This window comes from Amphiura filiformis, chromosome 7, assembly GCF_039555335.1.
Source record: "Amphiura filiformis chromosome 7, Afil_fr2py, whole genome shotgun sequence".
Classification (NCBI taxonomy): domain Eukaryota; kingdom Metazoa; phylum Echinodermata; class Ophiuroidea; order Amphilepidida; family Amphiuridae; genus Amphiura; species Amphiura filiformis.
In genome coordinates this window covers 42,731,498-42,748,595 of record NC_092634.1, presented here as the reverse complement: position 1 = coordinate 42,748,595, position 17,098 = coordinate 42,731,498, and the positions used below count along the sequence as shown (strand labels likewise).

At 39.5% G+C, this 17,098-nt stretch overlaps 1 protein-coding gene across 2 annotated transcripts in view; it reads right to left on the bottom strand.

The window, feature by feature from the left end:
• LOC140157185 (uncharacterized) overlaps positions 1-14,255 on the bottom strand; it is a 28,353-nt gene extending 14,098 nt beyond the window's left edge. Inside the window, exons 1-3 of one of the 2 annotated variants that reach the window (XR_011859647.1) lie at positions 14,102-14,255; positions 9,190-9,313; positions 1,585-3,209 (exon numbers count right to left, since the gene is read on the bottom strand). The gene's annotated coding sequence lies outside the window, so the exon portion shown is untranslated. Of the gene's footprint in view, positions 1-1,584; positions 3,210-9,189; positions 9,314-14,101 lie in introns of those variants that run through there. The other variant, XM_072180301.1, reaches the window with a different exon arrangement.
• Between the last annotated feature and the right edge of the window lie 2,843 nt (positions 14,256-17,098).

The window sequence follows — 17,098 nt, the reverse complement described above, 5'->3', positions numbered from 1 at the left end:
TATAATATTGTACCAACAGATAACTTCATGTGAGATCTGAGAAGACTACTGATATCAGCAGTAGATAGCACGTTGGTTGCTTTCCTTTTTAGGGGAATCACAGATTCCTTTCCATTAGGCTTACAGTTTTACCCTTTTTGGGATGCAAAGAAAAAATCACGAGTATAAAGCATAGACGTATCATTCATACAAGTTGGACTCATAAAAAGTCAAGTGGAAATAAAATAATACATAAAAGACACAAACACAGACACAATATTCTTGCATCAAGTTGTGTACGGTATAAGCCCAAGCACAAGACCGCGGGTCCAGGCTAGTCTTTGCGCCGGGAACATTGCGATAATGAGACGGCAACCTTGTTAGTACGGTAAACCGTGAGGACCACAGCTTATGTACATCTACCTCCAACAGCCTATACAATTAAGTCGCTGGTTGAAAGGGACGAGGTTGTCAAGCGTTAAGCCTGCAAGGCCACTAAGACTAGGTTGAATTTGCGTTGAAGAAATCCGGCTAGGGTTAAGACTCGGGCTTCGAGAGCGGGCTAGGCTTAGTAGCCTCAAGTCCACCTTAAGACTACGGCTTAATAAGACTCCTGTCGGGAAACTCGCCCTAAGGGTCCATTTTTGAGGTGCTGGGACGAGCATGCATACCACTTTGGTATGCGAGTGAGTGACCCCCCGGTGTTATTTGTACTGGCTATACGCCACTGCCACACAGTGCTCATCCTATGGTTTGTATGCGTTTTAATTAAGAAATAAACGGTAACCGGGAGGGTAACGCAGTGTATCCTTTACACCCATGTGTTCGAGGCAGTAAAAATGTAATATTTAAACGTTTTTACTGCCAAGGACACATTATTTGGGTGTAAAGGATAATGCTGCACCCTTTATTTCTATTCTATTACCACAAAATAGTGCGATTTAAAGGGAAAATATCTCATTTTTTCCCAAATATTTTAGGTTGTTTACTTTACATGTGCGTAGTGACGGCGCGTATCGCATAAATATTGTATGCGTAACCAAGCGTAATGCTATGCATAGAATGTATTACAGCGCTTGACCCAATATTAAATAATGGGTTGTGAGGGTAATAAACAGAATAGAATAAACTTTTACTGTGCTATCCCACCCCACCCCATCTAAAAGAATCCAATATAACCCCAACTATAACCATTCATCATGGTACGTACTATTTGGATATCACAATATATTAAAGTACAAAGACGTGAGATATTTGATGTGCACAAGTTAAGGGCTGTGCAAATTTTCGAACGCTCACCAAAAATCGTTCCCCGCCAGCCTGCCAAAAGTCGCTTGCCCCCCCCTCGGCCCGGCAAATATTCTTTGCCCCCCTTACACATGTCAATTATTTGGGATCCCAATTTGCAAAACTTTGAAAATTTACATGAAGCATTTCACTACTGTTTTCCTAAGCCTTTTTAGACTATTTTATTTAAAAGCTACCCATGAGTGTGCCAAAATTGTCCCCCCCATCGGCTGACCAAAAATTTCTCCCCCCCTTTCAGCTCGCCAAAAATTTCTTGCCTCCCCCCCCAATTTTAACCCTCCCCCAGGGCTCATAATTATTGCACAGCCCCTAACTAATGTAAAACATTTCTGACAGTGCTCACACTGAAAAGTTTTCTCTCCCATGTGAGAATTGATGTAGTGCACAAAGTAACTACTGCAAGGAAAACATTTCTGACAGTGCTCTCACTTAATTTAATTCTCTCCATTGGAGATTTCATATGGCGCAAAACGCCGGGGCACAACGCTACATTTGAGACTAAAATATTTTTCTCTCCCGTGTGAGATTTTTTGATGTGGCACACGAGGTTACTCTTAAAAAGAGTAAAAACGTTTCTGACAGTACTCACACTGAAAGGGTTTCTCTCACTAAGTTTTGATGTGTCGCACAAGGTTACCCTTACGAGTAAAACATTTCTAACAGTGATCATTTCACACCTCACACTAAAAGTGTTTCTCTCCCGTGTGAGATTGGATGTGTCGCACAAGATTAAACTTGAGAGTAAAACATTTCTGACAGTACTCACATTGAAAGGGTTTCTTTCCTGTGAGAGATTTGATGTGGCGCACAAGGCTACTCTTGAAAGTAAAATATTGCTGACAGTGTTCACACTGAAAGGGTTTTTCTCCAGTGTGAGTTTTGATGTGTTGCACAAGATTACCCTTGTGAGTAAAACATTTCTGACAGTACTCACATTGAAAGGGTTTCTCTCCCGTGTGACACTTGATGTGTTGCACAAGGTTACTGCTGCTAGCAAAACATTTCTGACAGTGCTGACACTGAAAGGGTTTCTTTCCTATGTGGATTTTGCTGTGTTGCAAAAGGTAACTACTGGTAGTAAAACATTTCTGACAGTGCTCACACTGATAGAGTTTCTCTCCTGTGTGATATTTCATGTGCCGCACAAGGCTACTCTTGTGAGTAAAATATTTCCGACAGAGCTGACACTGAAAGGGTTTCTCCCCCGTGTGAGATCTGATGTGGCACACAAGGTAACTATTATGAGTAAAACATTTCTGACAGTGCTCACACTGAAAGGGTTTCTCTCCAGTGTGAGATTTTATGTGGCGCACAAGGCCATTTTGTCACTAAAACATTTCTGACAGAGCTCACACTGAAAGGGTTTCTCTCCAGTGTGAGATTTAATGTGTCGCACAAGGTCATTTTTGTCAGTAAAACATTTCTGACAATATTGACATTGAAAGAGTTTCTCTTCGCTGTTCAAGCAGTTATTATGTGTATATTGGTACCATAGCTTCCAATGGACATTCAAATGTCGTCCCAGTTCACTTCTTTTACGTTTACAAGCCCGCAAATATTTAATCTGGTGTCTGTTAACATGAAGTTTGTATTTGTCCAAAGAATAATGTTCGAGTCCGCAAAATGCACAAGAAAATGGTTTCAAATGTTTCATTGCCATCTGCTGTTTGATTCATGTATTTAGAAAGTGTACTTCAGATGAATCTAACCAATATAATATAAAGTTACCATGTATAGTTCAAACCCACCATAGAAGTCAATTTTGGGACAATTTTAGCAAAGATTTGTCCGTAAGAGGATACCACAACCCTCACTGGCTTATAGTCCTGGGTCCTAGCTGTTTCAACCTGCAAAACCACAATCCTCACTGGCCTCCGTTTATATAGTCCTAGTTCTTCTTTTAGTTTCCAATTACAAAACACCTGAAATGGCAACAACATATACAATAGGTATCATAGGATCTTTAATATCAAACCTGGAAGGGACACGCTGAAATTTTCTGTACATTATGTTCCCTACCCCTTAGTTTTGTAACATGTGAAAAAATTTCTGGCGTTTATTAAAAATGGAAGGACAGGAAAACAAAGAGCTACAGGCTTTAGAGAATTTAATCGATTTTGCCTGAAACAACTTCTAACATGACCAAGGTGTTCATTTTTAATCAAACTGTATAATTTTTTAGAAAAACATTTTTTACGATTTATACTTTTAGAATTTTGTATATTTTCGGTCTTTTTTAGGCCCTGTGGAAAAAAAACGAAAAGATTGATAGGCTTGAAAAGTTCATCGATTATGCCCAAAATGTATTCCAACAACTAAATGGTATTAAAATAAGGTCAAACTGGATAACATTTTAGAAAAACTCTTTTTTACAAAGTAAGGGGTGGTGCAATAATTATGTGTACCCCCGGGGTGGTGAATTATAGGGGCAGGCAAAGATTTTTGGCAGGCCAAAAGGGGGAGGGCAAGCATTTTTTGGCAGGTTGAAAGGGGGGTCAAGCGATTTTTGGCAGGTCGAAAGGGGGCAAGCAATTTTTGGCACAGATATTTTGGGCACCGCTTTTATATTACGCTAAAAAGGCGTAGGAAAATGTTACGAAGACGTTCAAATATGCAAAATTTCCTGCTCGCTGCACTCGCATTATATGTTAAGGTAATTTATGGTTCCCCAAAATCTTGCATGTGTAAGGGGGTCAAAGTTTTTTGCCACGTCAAAGGGGGGGCAAAGGTTTTTTTGCACGTCGAAAGGGGGGGGCAAAGATTTTTTGGCACGGCCAAAGGGGGCAAGCAACTTTTGGCAGACCATTTTGAGAATTCCCCCCGGTACACATAAGTATTGCACCACCCCTAAGTTGCGCATCCATTTTTAAGCAAAATTATTAGTTTTCGGTCCGCTGCTATTGCGCAATCCTGTGACCAACACACACTGTGCATGAACTAATTTGAGCCGAGATTTGCAGCAGTACAAGTTGAAGCAACCATAGACCCAGAATTTGGGCACACAGGAAGTTTGGTGACCTCTAAACATGCATTTTACACTGTACATGTCACAGGGCACATGCACACAGGCACAATCAAGCCTGTTGAGTCATCTCCATACAAAAAAAAAATAAAATTGTCAAATTTTGTATTTTTGATTTCAGAATTGAATTCTACACAAAATTTTGGTCTAGAAAACATATTTCATTTTGTATTCAGATGCAACTTAAATTTTTTCTACTTTTGGCAGTCAAACCAGGGTCAGATCTCAAACCCTGTCCTAATTTATTACCATAAATCAAATGCATTGAAAGTGCTTTCAAAGTCACACATAAAAATAACAGATGTGGAAATAACAGTATAAACCGTTTATACCAGTTGTTGTCCTACTCATTTATGGCATATTGGATGGGATTGGATGACCCTTCAAGGTGAAATAAACCTACTCATGTTACCTCTGGCCATGGTCTCGCCTGATGTCAGGTCTTTCCGGGGGAAAGATGACATTCCAATCTCCCCTTTAAAAGTTTCTAAAAATTCTATGACCCCCAGTTTATTATGACTCAACCCCTTCCAAAGACAAGGCGGTTCTCGAACCACGAGTCTCCTGCGACAGCCTGCTTTTACAATTACTGTTGGTAGAGGTAAATGAATTTGGCGGTTATCTGCTGCGCACGATTATCTGGCTGATGGTGACTGTACCCACCAAGTGTCATGCCCATGCAACAGTTTTTACTAATTTGACCCCTGTTGACCCTGAAATGACCTTCCAAAAATTGGCTCTAAATGTTGACTGTACCCACCAAGTTTCATGCCTATCCGACAGTTTTTACTAATTTGACCTAAGATGACCCCTGGTGGCCTCGAAATGACCTTCCGAAAATTTAGCTTTAAATGTTGACAGTACGCACCAAGTTTCATGCCCATACGACAGGTTTGACTAATTTGACCTCAGATGACCCTGAAATGACCTTCCAAAAATTTGGCTTTAAATGTTGACGGTACCCACCAAGTTTCATGCACATACGAGTTTTACTAATTTGACTTCAGATGACCCTGGTGACCCTGAAACGACCTTCTAAAAATTTGGCTTCAAATGTTGACTGCACCCACCAAGTTTCATGCCCATCCAATAGCTGTTACTAATTTGACCTCAGATGACCCCTGGTGACCTCGAAATGACCTTCCAAAAATTTGGCTTAAAATGTTGAATGTACTCACCAAATTTCATGCCCATCCGACAGTTTTAACTAATTTGACCTCAGATGACCCCTGGTGACCTCGAAATGACCTTCCAAAAATCTGGCTTTAAATGTTGACTGCACCCACCAAGTTTTATGCCCATACAATAGTTTTTACTAACTTGACCTCAGATGACCCCTGGTGACCTTGAAATGACCTTTCAAAATTTGGCTTTAAATGTTGACTGTACCCACCAAGTTCCATGCCCATCCGACAGTTTTTACTAATTTGACCTCAGATGACCCCTGGTGACCTTGAAATGACCTTCCAAAAATTTGGCTTTAAATGTTGACAGTACCCACCAAGTTCCATGCCCATCCGACAGTTTTACTAATTTGACCTCAGATGACCTCTAGTGACCTCGAAATGACCTTCCAAAAATTTGGCTTTAAATGTTGACTGGACCCACCAAGTTTCATGCCCATACGACAGGTTTGACTAATTTGACCTCAGATGACCCTGAAATGACCTTCCAAAAATTTGGCTTTAAATGTTGACGGTACCCACCAAGTTTCATGCACATACGAGTTTTTACTAATTTGACTTCAGATGACCCCTGGTGACCCTGAAACGACCTTCTAAAAATTTGGCTTCAAATGTTGACTGCACCCACCAAGTTTCATGCCCATCCAATAGTTGTTACTAATTTGACCTCAGATGACCCCTGGTGACCTCAAAATGACCTTCCAAAAATTTGGCTTAAAATGTTGACTGTACTCACCAAATTTCATGCCCATCCGACAGTTTTAACTAATTTGACCTCAGATGACCCCTGGTGACCTCGAAATGACCTTCCAAAAATCTGGCTTTAAATGTTGACTGCACCCACCAAGTTTTATGCCCATACAATAGTTTTTACTAATTTGACCTCAGATGACCCCTGGTGACCTTGAAATGACCTTTCAAAAATTTGGCTTTAAATGTTGACTGTACCCACCAAGTTCCATGCCCATCCGACAGTTTTTACTAATTTGACCTCAGATGACCCCTGGTGACCTTGAAATGACCTTCCAAAAATTTGGCTTTAAATGTTGACAGTACCCACCAAGTTCCATGCCCATCCGACAGTTTTTACTAATTTGACCTCAGATGACCTCTAGTGACCTCGAAATGACCTTCCAAAAATTTGGCTTTAAATGTTGACTGGACCCACCAAGTTTCATGGCCAAACGACAGTTTTTACTAATTTGTCCTCAGATGACCCCTAGATGACCTCAGTGACCTTGACCCACTAACCAATACAAACCGGTTCTGTCTCGGGTCAAGATGCACCCACCCACCAAGTTTGAGTAATGTGCGACTCATAGTCTCCGAGAAAATAGGCGGAAAGCAAACTTTAACCAAAACTTTAACCAAATTTGCCACATACACACACCCCCACATCCACACGGAAAAGTGATTATATATATAGTCTCCTGCCTTATCAGACGAGACAAAAATGACATCCCCTTGTGTGTGTGTAAAACTTGAGTTAAAAATTGCTGAAAATGCATTTGTGGCCAAATTGAAGCGAATCACGATTTTGCAAAACATGGCGGACACTTGATATTGTGTCCCCCATCTAAAAATGTGTCCCCCTGGGATTGACACCTATGATTTGGCTGCCTTATTTCCAAAATTATAAACCCCATATCAATTTATCCTGGCTGGCATAAACACAATTGAAGTACAAACATTTATAGACACAATAATTTTAAGATTATAATAAGTCTGAAGATATGACATCACTCAAAAAGTTCTGTTTCAAACTTATTAGAAAAACAACTTCTATGATTCTAAGGGGTAGTGCAATAATTATGTGTACCCCGGGGTGGTCTAATCATATTTAATGTGTGCGCATTTTATTGCACCACCCCTAAGTTGCGCATCCATTTTTAACCAGTGGGAAGCTGCTTCCACACTGAAAACAACAACCCCCATACTGGCCACCCTGATATTAAGACTTTTAAGACACTTTTGTTTACTTTTTCTGGCCATTTTTGTCACAATCTACCCCATTGAATGTTGCCTATCTTCCTTGTCCCCCCCCCCCCTTTCGAAAAGGTCATGGCTATGCCACTGCCACTCCATATTCACACTATGGTTTCTCTTTAGTATGTGTTTGAATATGTTTTAAAAGAATTCTATTTGTGGTAAAACATTTCCCACAATGCTCACACTGATAAGGCTTCTCTTCAGTGTGGTAAGATTTAATGTGGTACACGAGGGTACTTTTGACAACAAAAGATTTTTCACAGTGCTCACACTGAAAAGGTTTTTCTTTAGTGTGAGTTCTGATGTGACACACAAGCTTAGTTCTGTCAGTAAAACATTTCTGACAATATTCACACTGAAAGGGTTTCTCCCTGGTGTGGTGAAATCTGATGTGGTACCTAAGGTTACTTCTGCCAGTAAAACATTTCTGACAATAATCACATTGAAAGGGTTTTTCATTGGTGTGAATTCTGATGTGGCACACAAGCTGACTTCTGTAAGTAAAACATTTCTCACAGTACTCACACTGAAAGGCTTTCCCTTTGGTGTGAGTTCTGATGTGGCACAAAAGGACACATTTGCGAGGAAAACGTTTCTGACAGAGCTCACATTGAAAGGATTTCTCCCCCGTGTGAGAATTGATGTGCCGCACAAGGTAACTACTAGTAGTAAAACATTTCTGACAGTGCTCACATTGAAAAGGTTTCTCTTTGGTGTGAGTTCTGATATGATACTTAAGGCTATGTCTATTGGAAAAACATTTATGGCAGTGCTCACACTGAAAGATTTTCTCCCCCGTGTGGGAATTGATGTGTTGCAAAAGGTAACTATTGCGAGTAAAACATTTCTGACAATGCTCACACTGAAAGGGTTTCTCTCCAGTGTGAGATCTTATGTGGCGCACAAGGTAACTATTCTGAGTAAAACATTTCTGACAGTGCTCACACTGAAAGGGTTTCTCTCCTGTGTGAGATTTGATGTGTTTCACAAGGGTGCCCTTGACAGTAAAACATTTCTGACAGTACTCACATTGAAAAGGTTTCTCTCCTGTGTGAGATTTGATGTGTTGTACAAGGTTATTACTGCAAGTAAAACATTTCTGACAGTGCTCACACTGAAAGGGTTTCTCTTCTGAGTGAGATTTGATGTGTTGCAAAAGGTAACTCCTGCGAGTAAAACATTTCTGACAGTACTTACACTGAAAGGGTTTGTCTCCAGTGTGAGATTTTATGTGGCGCACAAGGTTACTCTTGAGAGTAAAACATTTCTGACAGTGCTCACACTGAAAGGATTTCTCTCCAGTGTGAGATTTGATGTGGTGCACATGGTCATTTTTGTCAGTAAAACATTTCTGACAATATTGACACTGAAATGATTTCTCTTCAGTGTCCAAGTTATTATATGTATACAGGTACCATAGCTTCCTATGGCTGTTCAAATGTCCCAGTTCGTAGTTCTTAAATAGGTTTTTGCGTTTACAAGCCTGCAAATATTTAAGCATGTGTCTGTTAGCATGAGTTTTGGATTTGTCCAAAGAATAATGCTTGAGTCTGCAATATACGCAAGAAAATGGTTTCAAATGTTTCATTGCCATCTGCTGCTGTTTGATTCATATATATTAGATTTAGTGAACTTCAGGTAAATCCAACAATACAAGACGTTGTTCAAGTATACTGTGTAGGCCTACACTCTACACATCAAACCCACCATGTATTCAATTCTAGATCCTTGATTCAAAGATGTCCCTGAGTGGAGCAGCAAAGCAATACAAGACTACCATCTTCACTGGCTTCTGTCTTACTCTTGGTTCTACTTTCCAACTGTGGAATACCTGAAATGTTAAACACAACATTAAACAAGGTATAAATAGACTTTAAATAGTTTGTTTTTTTATTATTTGAGCATAATCTGTGCATACATCATGTACATGTTTTGGGGGCACAAGCACCACGGGGTAAAAGCAGGGGGCGACAAAAAAGATGAGGCGCTCACAATTTTGGACAAATAAGGCCTATACACTAATTAATTTTGGTTACTAGAAGTTGAATATCGGTCTTGAAATATTCTTTCAATTGATTTTGTGCTGAAATGCACACAAAATTTTTGACTTGTCATCGCTTGGAGGGCCGCAGAAGCGATGCTGAATTGGTCAATTTGGCGTCCCCCTAAGGGTGGTGCCCGGGCATGTTGCCCCCCTATGCCAGACTTCTCGAGCAACACAACTTTTAAAACGAACTCCGCTTAATACGAGCTAAACATGCCGGCCCTGGTGATCTTGTATAAACAGGTTTCCACTATTAACTGTATCGTACAGTGTCAGCAAGCTTGCATTCACCTAATTTGTTATTGACAATAACAAACATAAATCTTTCAAATCTCATCAGGAAAATGGAATGAAATAGTCCAATATTTGCATCAAACTGTGATGTAATGCACATATCAAATGCAACTCCGGTCCCTGGGTACCCAGAGATGGCCGGGTCGTGGGCCGTGGATTTTGGGTTTAAAAGTTCAAGTCCCGGGTAAACACATGGCCAGTCAGGGACAGCGCCACGGGGGGGCAAGAGGGGCAATTGCCCCCCTATGATAGGGGTAAAAGGAAGGAAAAAGAGGAAGAGAAGGAGAGAGAAAAGGGAGGGGAGAGAAAGAGAGGAGGGAGAAGAAGAAAAGGAGCCATTCCCCTCCCTGGCCATGGTTAGAAGGAGGAAACTTTCCTTCCGGACATCTTGCCCCTTGTGGAATGCTGACCTACGCGGTTTTAAAGTTGTTGGTTTTTACATTTTGGGCCCATTTTCAGCACATTTTACCCCATAAAAGCCACATGGGCCTCTCTTGCCTTTTCTCCCAGACTTATTGTCATGCAGCAATTAATCATTATAAATAAGTTTACTAACAGTCCAATATCACACAACTTTTATGGGGTTTCATCATTATTGTATATCCAAAACCACTAGAACGTCCCTCTCAGAAATAGTGTAAAAATTATGCAATTTGGCTTCATTATGGCCAGCCAGGGGTGTAGCCAGGATTTATTGGGGGCTGATTTTTAAAAAAAAGTGGACCTGTTTTGGACCTTTTCCTAAAATTTTGACCAAGAAAGCATAAAGAACCTAACTTTTTCGCTCGCTACACCGCGAATGGCCAAATTTTGTCCTTTTCTGAATGAAAAAGCATTAACAAAACTTTTTTTTTTTTTTGCTCGCTACACTCGCAAAGTAGACCTTTTCGGCTTTTAGTGATCATAGGGGCGACTATCCCACCTACGCTCCTGATTCAGGCGCGTATCCAGGAATTCGTAGACCGGGGGGCGCAAATATTTATGTTTTTTGTTGTGAAATACAATATGGCCGCGAAGCAGGGGGGTGTCTGAGAGGGGATGTACCCCCCTAAGTTAGAAACTTTTGGAAAATGAAGACCCAACTGAAGTCATTTGGTGGACCATTTTGTCACTATTATTGTGTATTCTATTACCCCCACGACCCATTATTCAAAATCGCGCACTTTGATTTGTTGAAACGCGTCACGTGACAGACCATTAATTAGCGATAAAGTGTCAAGGGCAACGAACTTTATGTTCTTCTATCATCACAGCGCTTTGCAGAGCGCATGCACACCTGCTTATGTAGGGGAGAATGGAATGTCAGGGGTGTGTTATTGTACGTGCATACCTGCTTATAGGCGAGAATGGAATGTTAGGTTGTGTTATTGGAATGTGCATACGCTTTGGCTACGCGTATGCGCTCCACCTTGAGGTAAACAACTTGAAATATTTGGGCAAAAAATTTGATATTTTCTCTTTAAATCACACTATTATGTGGTAATAGAATAGAAATAAAGGGTGCAGCATTATCCTTTACATCAAATAATGTGTCCTCGGCAGTAAAAGCGTTTAAATAATGGGTTCGCTGCGCCTCACCCATTATTAACGTTTTACTGCCTCGACACATTATTTTCGTGTAAAGGATCATGCATTACCCTTTATTTCTTAAATAATCTGAAATAAAATTTGGGAAAAGATTGAAGCCATTTGTGGACAAGTTTTGATTGTTATTGTATGACTTATTGCTTTATTATTATGTAGGCCTACCGTACCCATGAAGTTGCGCATGCAGTTGGTGTCTGATGGGGATGTGCCTCCTCAGAAGTGAGAAAATTTTGCACAATGAAGACCTAATTGAAGACATTTGGTGGACTATTTTTGCACTATTATTGCGTAAAATTTAAGTTTGAAAAGGCCGAAAATTTGCCAAATGACGCCCAATTGAAGCCATTCGTAGAGGGCAAGTTTTGACCTTTATTGAATAAAGTATCTGGTGTTGCTTTACATGTACGCAGGGGGGTTTCTGAGGGGGGATGTGCTCCCCTTAGAAGTGAGAAACTTTTACAAAACGAAGACCTAATTGATGCCATTTGGTGGGCCATTTTGGCAATATTATTGTGTAAAATTTTTAGCCGAAAAAAAAAAGCCGAAAATATCAAATTTGCAAAATGACAGGCCAATTGAAGCCACCTTTTTTACTGTTATTGTATTTGGTTTAAACATCAAGTGCTGGGTGTTAAAGCGAAAACGGGCAGTTGTTTGTATATGCAGGGGTGTCTGAGAGGGATTCATGTTCCCCCTGAGAAGTTTTGATACGCTACTGTGATTACGGCTTTCAGTTTGAAATATTTCCAACCTCAAGACACCCCCTATTCATGTCATTTTATCAAGCCAATTTATAAAAAAAAAAACGGCATATCATATATCATATACAATGCAACTGACTTAAAGGAGTATTTCGTGCTCCTAGCATCCTCTTTTTAGGCCCATGAAAGTCAGTTCCGAGTTTATCGTCACTTTTTTTTTCCAGGTTGGTGAGGTGACTTTTCATTTTTCATTATTTCATCAGATTTCATTATTGACCTAAAATGTGTGTTGATTTAAAGCCAAACTCATACATGTGATTTATAAACATGTTTTTTATATTGGTAAGGACTAGAAAAGTTAGAAAAGAGCCTGGTTTTGCTTCCAAGTTATGAATGTATGTTTTACAAACAAAAATATATGTTTCCAATTGCTAAAACTGGTGAAAACGCTGATACTTTGAAAATAATGAATTATTTTAGCATTTATGAAAATTTGATGCGGGTATTTTTGGTTTCCAAAAAGTGACGCGGGCGGGGGACGATAAACTCGGAATCGACTTTCACGCCCCTTATGACATTTTTCAGTACATATCCACCAAAAAAGCATATTCCCAACATTTCAGTTGATTCCAATTTTGTGTTTGCGAGTTATGTTGACGCCTGTACTGGTTTCTGCCCAAAGTAACCTCATATTTGGCCATTTTAGCCTTAAAAGTGCACATTTTTTCGCGCTTTGCGCGACTTTATTTAATGTTTCCACCATGTATTGGAAACAGGACGGTTCGCACCCTTTCAATTTCGGACCCGTGCACTTTCGCCCCCTTTCAATTTCGCACCCGTGCACTTTCGCCCCTTTTTAAACCTCAGGTGCGGTAATGTGCTGCTGTTGATTGATGATGCACGATCGATCGCTTTGAACTCCCAGTGGGGTGTTGTATGTGTATAGTATTGGTTGACTGTTTTAGTGTTGATTGTCTGTGTTTGTACTTTGCAGTACCGGTACTGAATCCAGCGTGTACAATTTAAGCAAATACATGTAGTATTTACCCGGGATGCACAAGCAAACTTCTGTACAAATTCAACTTATGCAAATGAATCAACCACAGCTCATTATAACCCAATGACATCACCAGCTCAAATTACATCCCATTGAAATACATGTAACTGATGTAAGTGGAACCAACATTACTCAAATTTCAAGGCCTTTTTGTAAAAAATTACAAGTTTTTCGGAAATTTTCAAAGTTTTTCTACGGAAGTTGAAGGTTTATTCAAGCTGCTTGTGTAGGAAGTACCCGGGGGGATCACTCACATAAATGGTCTGTATGCATGCGTGACCAAAAAAACAAGTAAAAGGGGGTGGTTTTTTAGGCAAGGCAAGTTACTGTGCGTGGACGCGCTTAGGGTCTAAAAACAGTGATTTTCAAGAATAAGGGTAGTTTTCTGAAACTGGACAACTTGTTTAGGGTACCTTTTCAAATTTTTGGTAAATTATGAGTCCAAAAAGGGTACATTTGTTGCATTTTCACCAGCTAAAAACTCATTTAGGGGGTAAATTCTACACTAAATTACCTTATTAAGGGGCTAAATTTGCTGGTAGTGTAAAACTCGTTTAGGGGGTGTTTGAAAAAAATTTGGTCACGCATGCGTACACTGTCATATTTGAGTGTACTCTGTGTGTACTGTTGGTTGGTGGTTTCCCAACTGTGCAATTGATCATCATGGTGGTGGTTAATTATTTGTACAGTGCCAATTGGTGCAAGTTTGATTGTGGGATGTTGATGGACTCTCCGGTTCGATTGAATTTAATAGGCCTATATTATTACAATATATTAAATGTGCTTCGACTGAAGTTTGGTATTCATTATTATTTTGATTTGTTATTTTATTTTACTTAGGCCTATTTTATTTTGCACTACTTCGTGCACATACATGCATACCATCATGACCATACATCATCCCATGATTTAACATATTTTAGGGAAAATTCTCACCTTGGCTACGGCTTGACTAGCTATCGTTGATGATTAAAGAAATGCCTGCACGTCTGATTATTTCGTGGCGATTGAGACAGTTTCGGCTTCACCATAAAGCAAGTTAAACGGCAAATAACAGATGCCATCGGCTACAAAAATGAAGATTTCGATAATTTCGTAGTGCGCATGTGCAACGCAGCCTGTGGTCCATTTTGGAGGGCGCACACCACCAATTAAGCGTCCCATTGAAACGCACGTGAAGTGCATATTCTCATTACACAATTTAGACCTTTGCGGCAACATATTGATAATAAAAAAATTGTCAAATCAATTGCATATTGATGAAAATCTAATATAAGCCTATGTTTCAATGTACGGGTAGTATTCCAATTAAATTATGAGTTATGGGCGTAAAAACAGCGCAATCACCATTTTCGACCCATTCTCTACCCTGGAAACCTGTTACTGGCCGTTCGTGTATCGCTGGCGAAGTTACGTAATTAATCGGATTAGCCTAATTGTCATAGCAATATAGGTGAAAACAATTTTGAACATATCGCGCTTGCTCTACAAGCAGGTTACACATATAGATTGAATACAATACTGGTCTTTTCAAAGATACTAATCTTACAGGTGCAAGTGATCAGCCTGATTGGTTCAATGAAGAGGTACCGCGTGAAAGTATCAGTGCAGCGCGGTATATTCAAAAATTGTTTTCACCTATTGCTATGGTAGTTAATCCGATTATTACGTAACTTCGCCAGCGTATAGACGAATCCATTTTCACGCATTTTTACACCTCAATAAACCCTACTAGGTCCCCCTTAGGTCTATTTCACCTACTAAAATGATGTGGCCTTGGCGAGGATATTAAACTGCATTCCATCACCCGTGTTACACGTAGACAATAGAATGATGAGAGTTTAGGCCTACAACACAATACCGGTACAATTCAACATCGATTTTTAAGCAAATTTAATCCACCCAATTGGGCAGTAACAAACACTTGTGGGGGGCTGATGCCAAAATTTTAATCGCGACCCCCCTTTACAGACCTTAAAAATTTCAGGGCCCACCCCCTTTTTGACATGAAAATTATGGTCAAGTGAAAAATTCCATTTTTTTCCAGCCACCCCCCTCCTTCGGACCTAAAATTGTTTTAGCGCCCCCCCAGAAAAATGTACGTCAACCCCATAGAAAATAGTGTAAACTCGTGTTCTACAAGAAAAATTAAGGTGATTTTTTGCAGGCCCCCTTCAAAGGGATAAAACTTTTCACACTCCCCCCCCCCTTTATTTTGCATCAAGCTGTTCATTGAAATTTTGTCTGATATGAGCTATCTTCGATATTAAGCATTTATTATGTACATGATCTGATATATGAGCTATCTTCAATAGCCCGAACTAATAGGAGCTATCTTCGGCAGATAGCATTATGAACACGATCTGATATGAGCTAGTGAGTATCTTCAGTAGATAGCATTTTGTCCGATCTGATATGAGCTAACTTTGATGAGCTATCTTCAGTAGATAGCTTTATTAGCACTACGGTATCTAAAATGAGCTATATTCGGTGGATAACTTTATGTACACAATCTGATATGAGCTATCTTCAGTAGATAACTTTATTAGCACGATCTAATATGAACTATTTTCGGTCGATATCTTTATGTACACAATCTGATATGAGCTATCATCAGTAGATAGCTTTATTACTATAGCACGATCTAATATGAGCTATATTCGGTGGATAGCTTTATGTACACAATCTGATATGAGCTATCATCAGTAGATAGCTTTATTAGCACGATCTAATATGAGCTATATTCGGTGGATAGCTTTATGTACACAATCTGATATGAGCTATCTTCAGTAGATAGCTTTATTAGCACGATCTAATATGAGCTATATTCGGTGGATAGCTTTATGTACACAATCTGATATGAGCTATCTTCAGTAGATAGCTTTATTAGCACGATCTAATATGATCTATATTCGGTGGATAGCTTTATGTACACAGTCTGATATGAGCTATCTTCAGTAGATAGCTTTATAGCACGATCTAATATGAGCTATATTCATGATATTCGGTGGATAGCTTTATGTACACAGTCTGATATGAGCTATTTTCAGTAGATAGCTTTATTAGCACGATCTAATATGAGCTATATTCGGTGGATAGCTTTATGTACACTGTCTGATATGAGCTATCTTCAGTAGATAGGAATCTGAGTAAATACCATCAATGTGAACCTGGTTAGTTCTCTTTTTAGATAAGAACTTATCCACTGTAATACTTTACCATCATAAGCCGAGTTTCATACGGAGCTGTCATGGCCAATAGTATCGAATGCTGCGGATAGGTCAAGTAATACAACAAAAACTATATTTTGTCTATCCACAGCATCCAATATATCACTTCGAACTTTAAGCAATGCGGTTTCGGAGCTTTTGTTTTTACTATACACAAATTGATGAGATTCGATGAGATTATTATCATCAAAATATTGCTTAATTTGATTTGTGGCAGCCTTTTCGATTAGTTTCGAAATGAAGTTTATGTTTGACACTGGCCTGAAATTTGACAGCACATTACTATCCAAAGATGTTTATTTTTAGAATTGGAGTAATATACATGATATAAGTGCATTGCCAAGAGATTTGGGGAACACTCCAGATGTAAGAGATGCACTGATTATATTGGTAATAACCGGAAGGAAAGTGTCTAAATGTTCCATCATTAACCAGGTGCATGGGTAAGCTGTCAAGTTCACACGTCTTAGAAGGAGATTTAGTAACCAAAATAGAGACTTCACTCTCAGTAACCTCGGAGAATTCACTAAAAAATACACACCGTATTTACAAAATCATTGTTAAATACACTTTGACCAACTTGAGAACCATTATGAAGTTCTTCACGGATTTTGTTTATGAAGTAATCAGCAAGATTTGTACACACAGTTTGTAGGGAATCACCTGTTGGTAAACATCTATCGTTTTTGCCATTTAGCAGGGA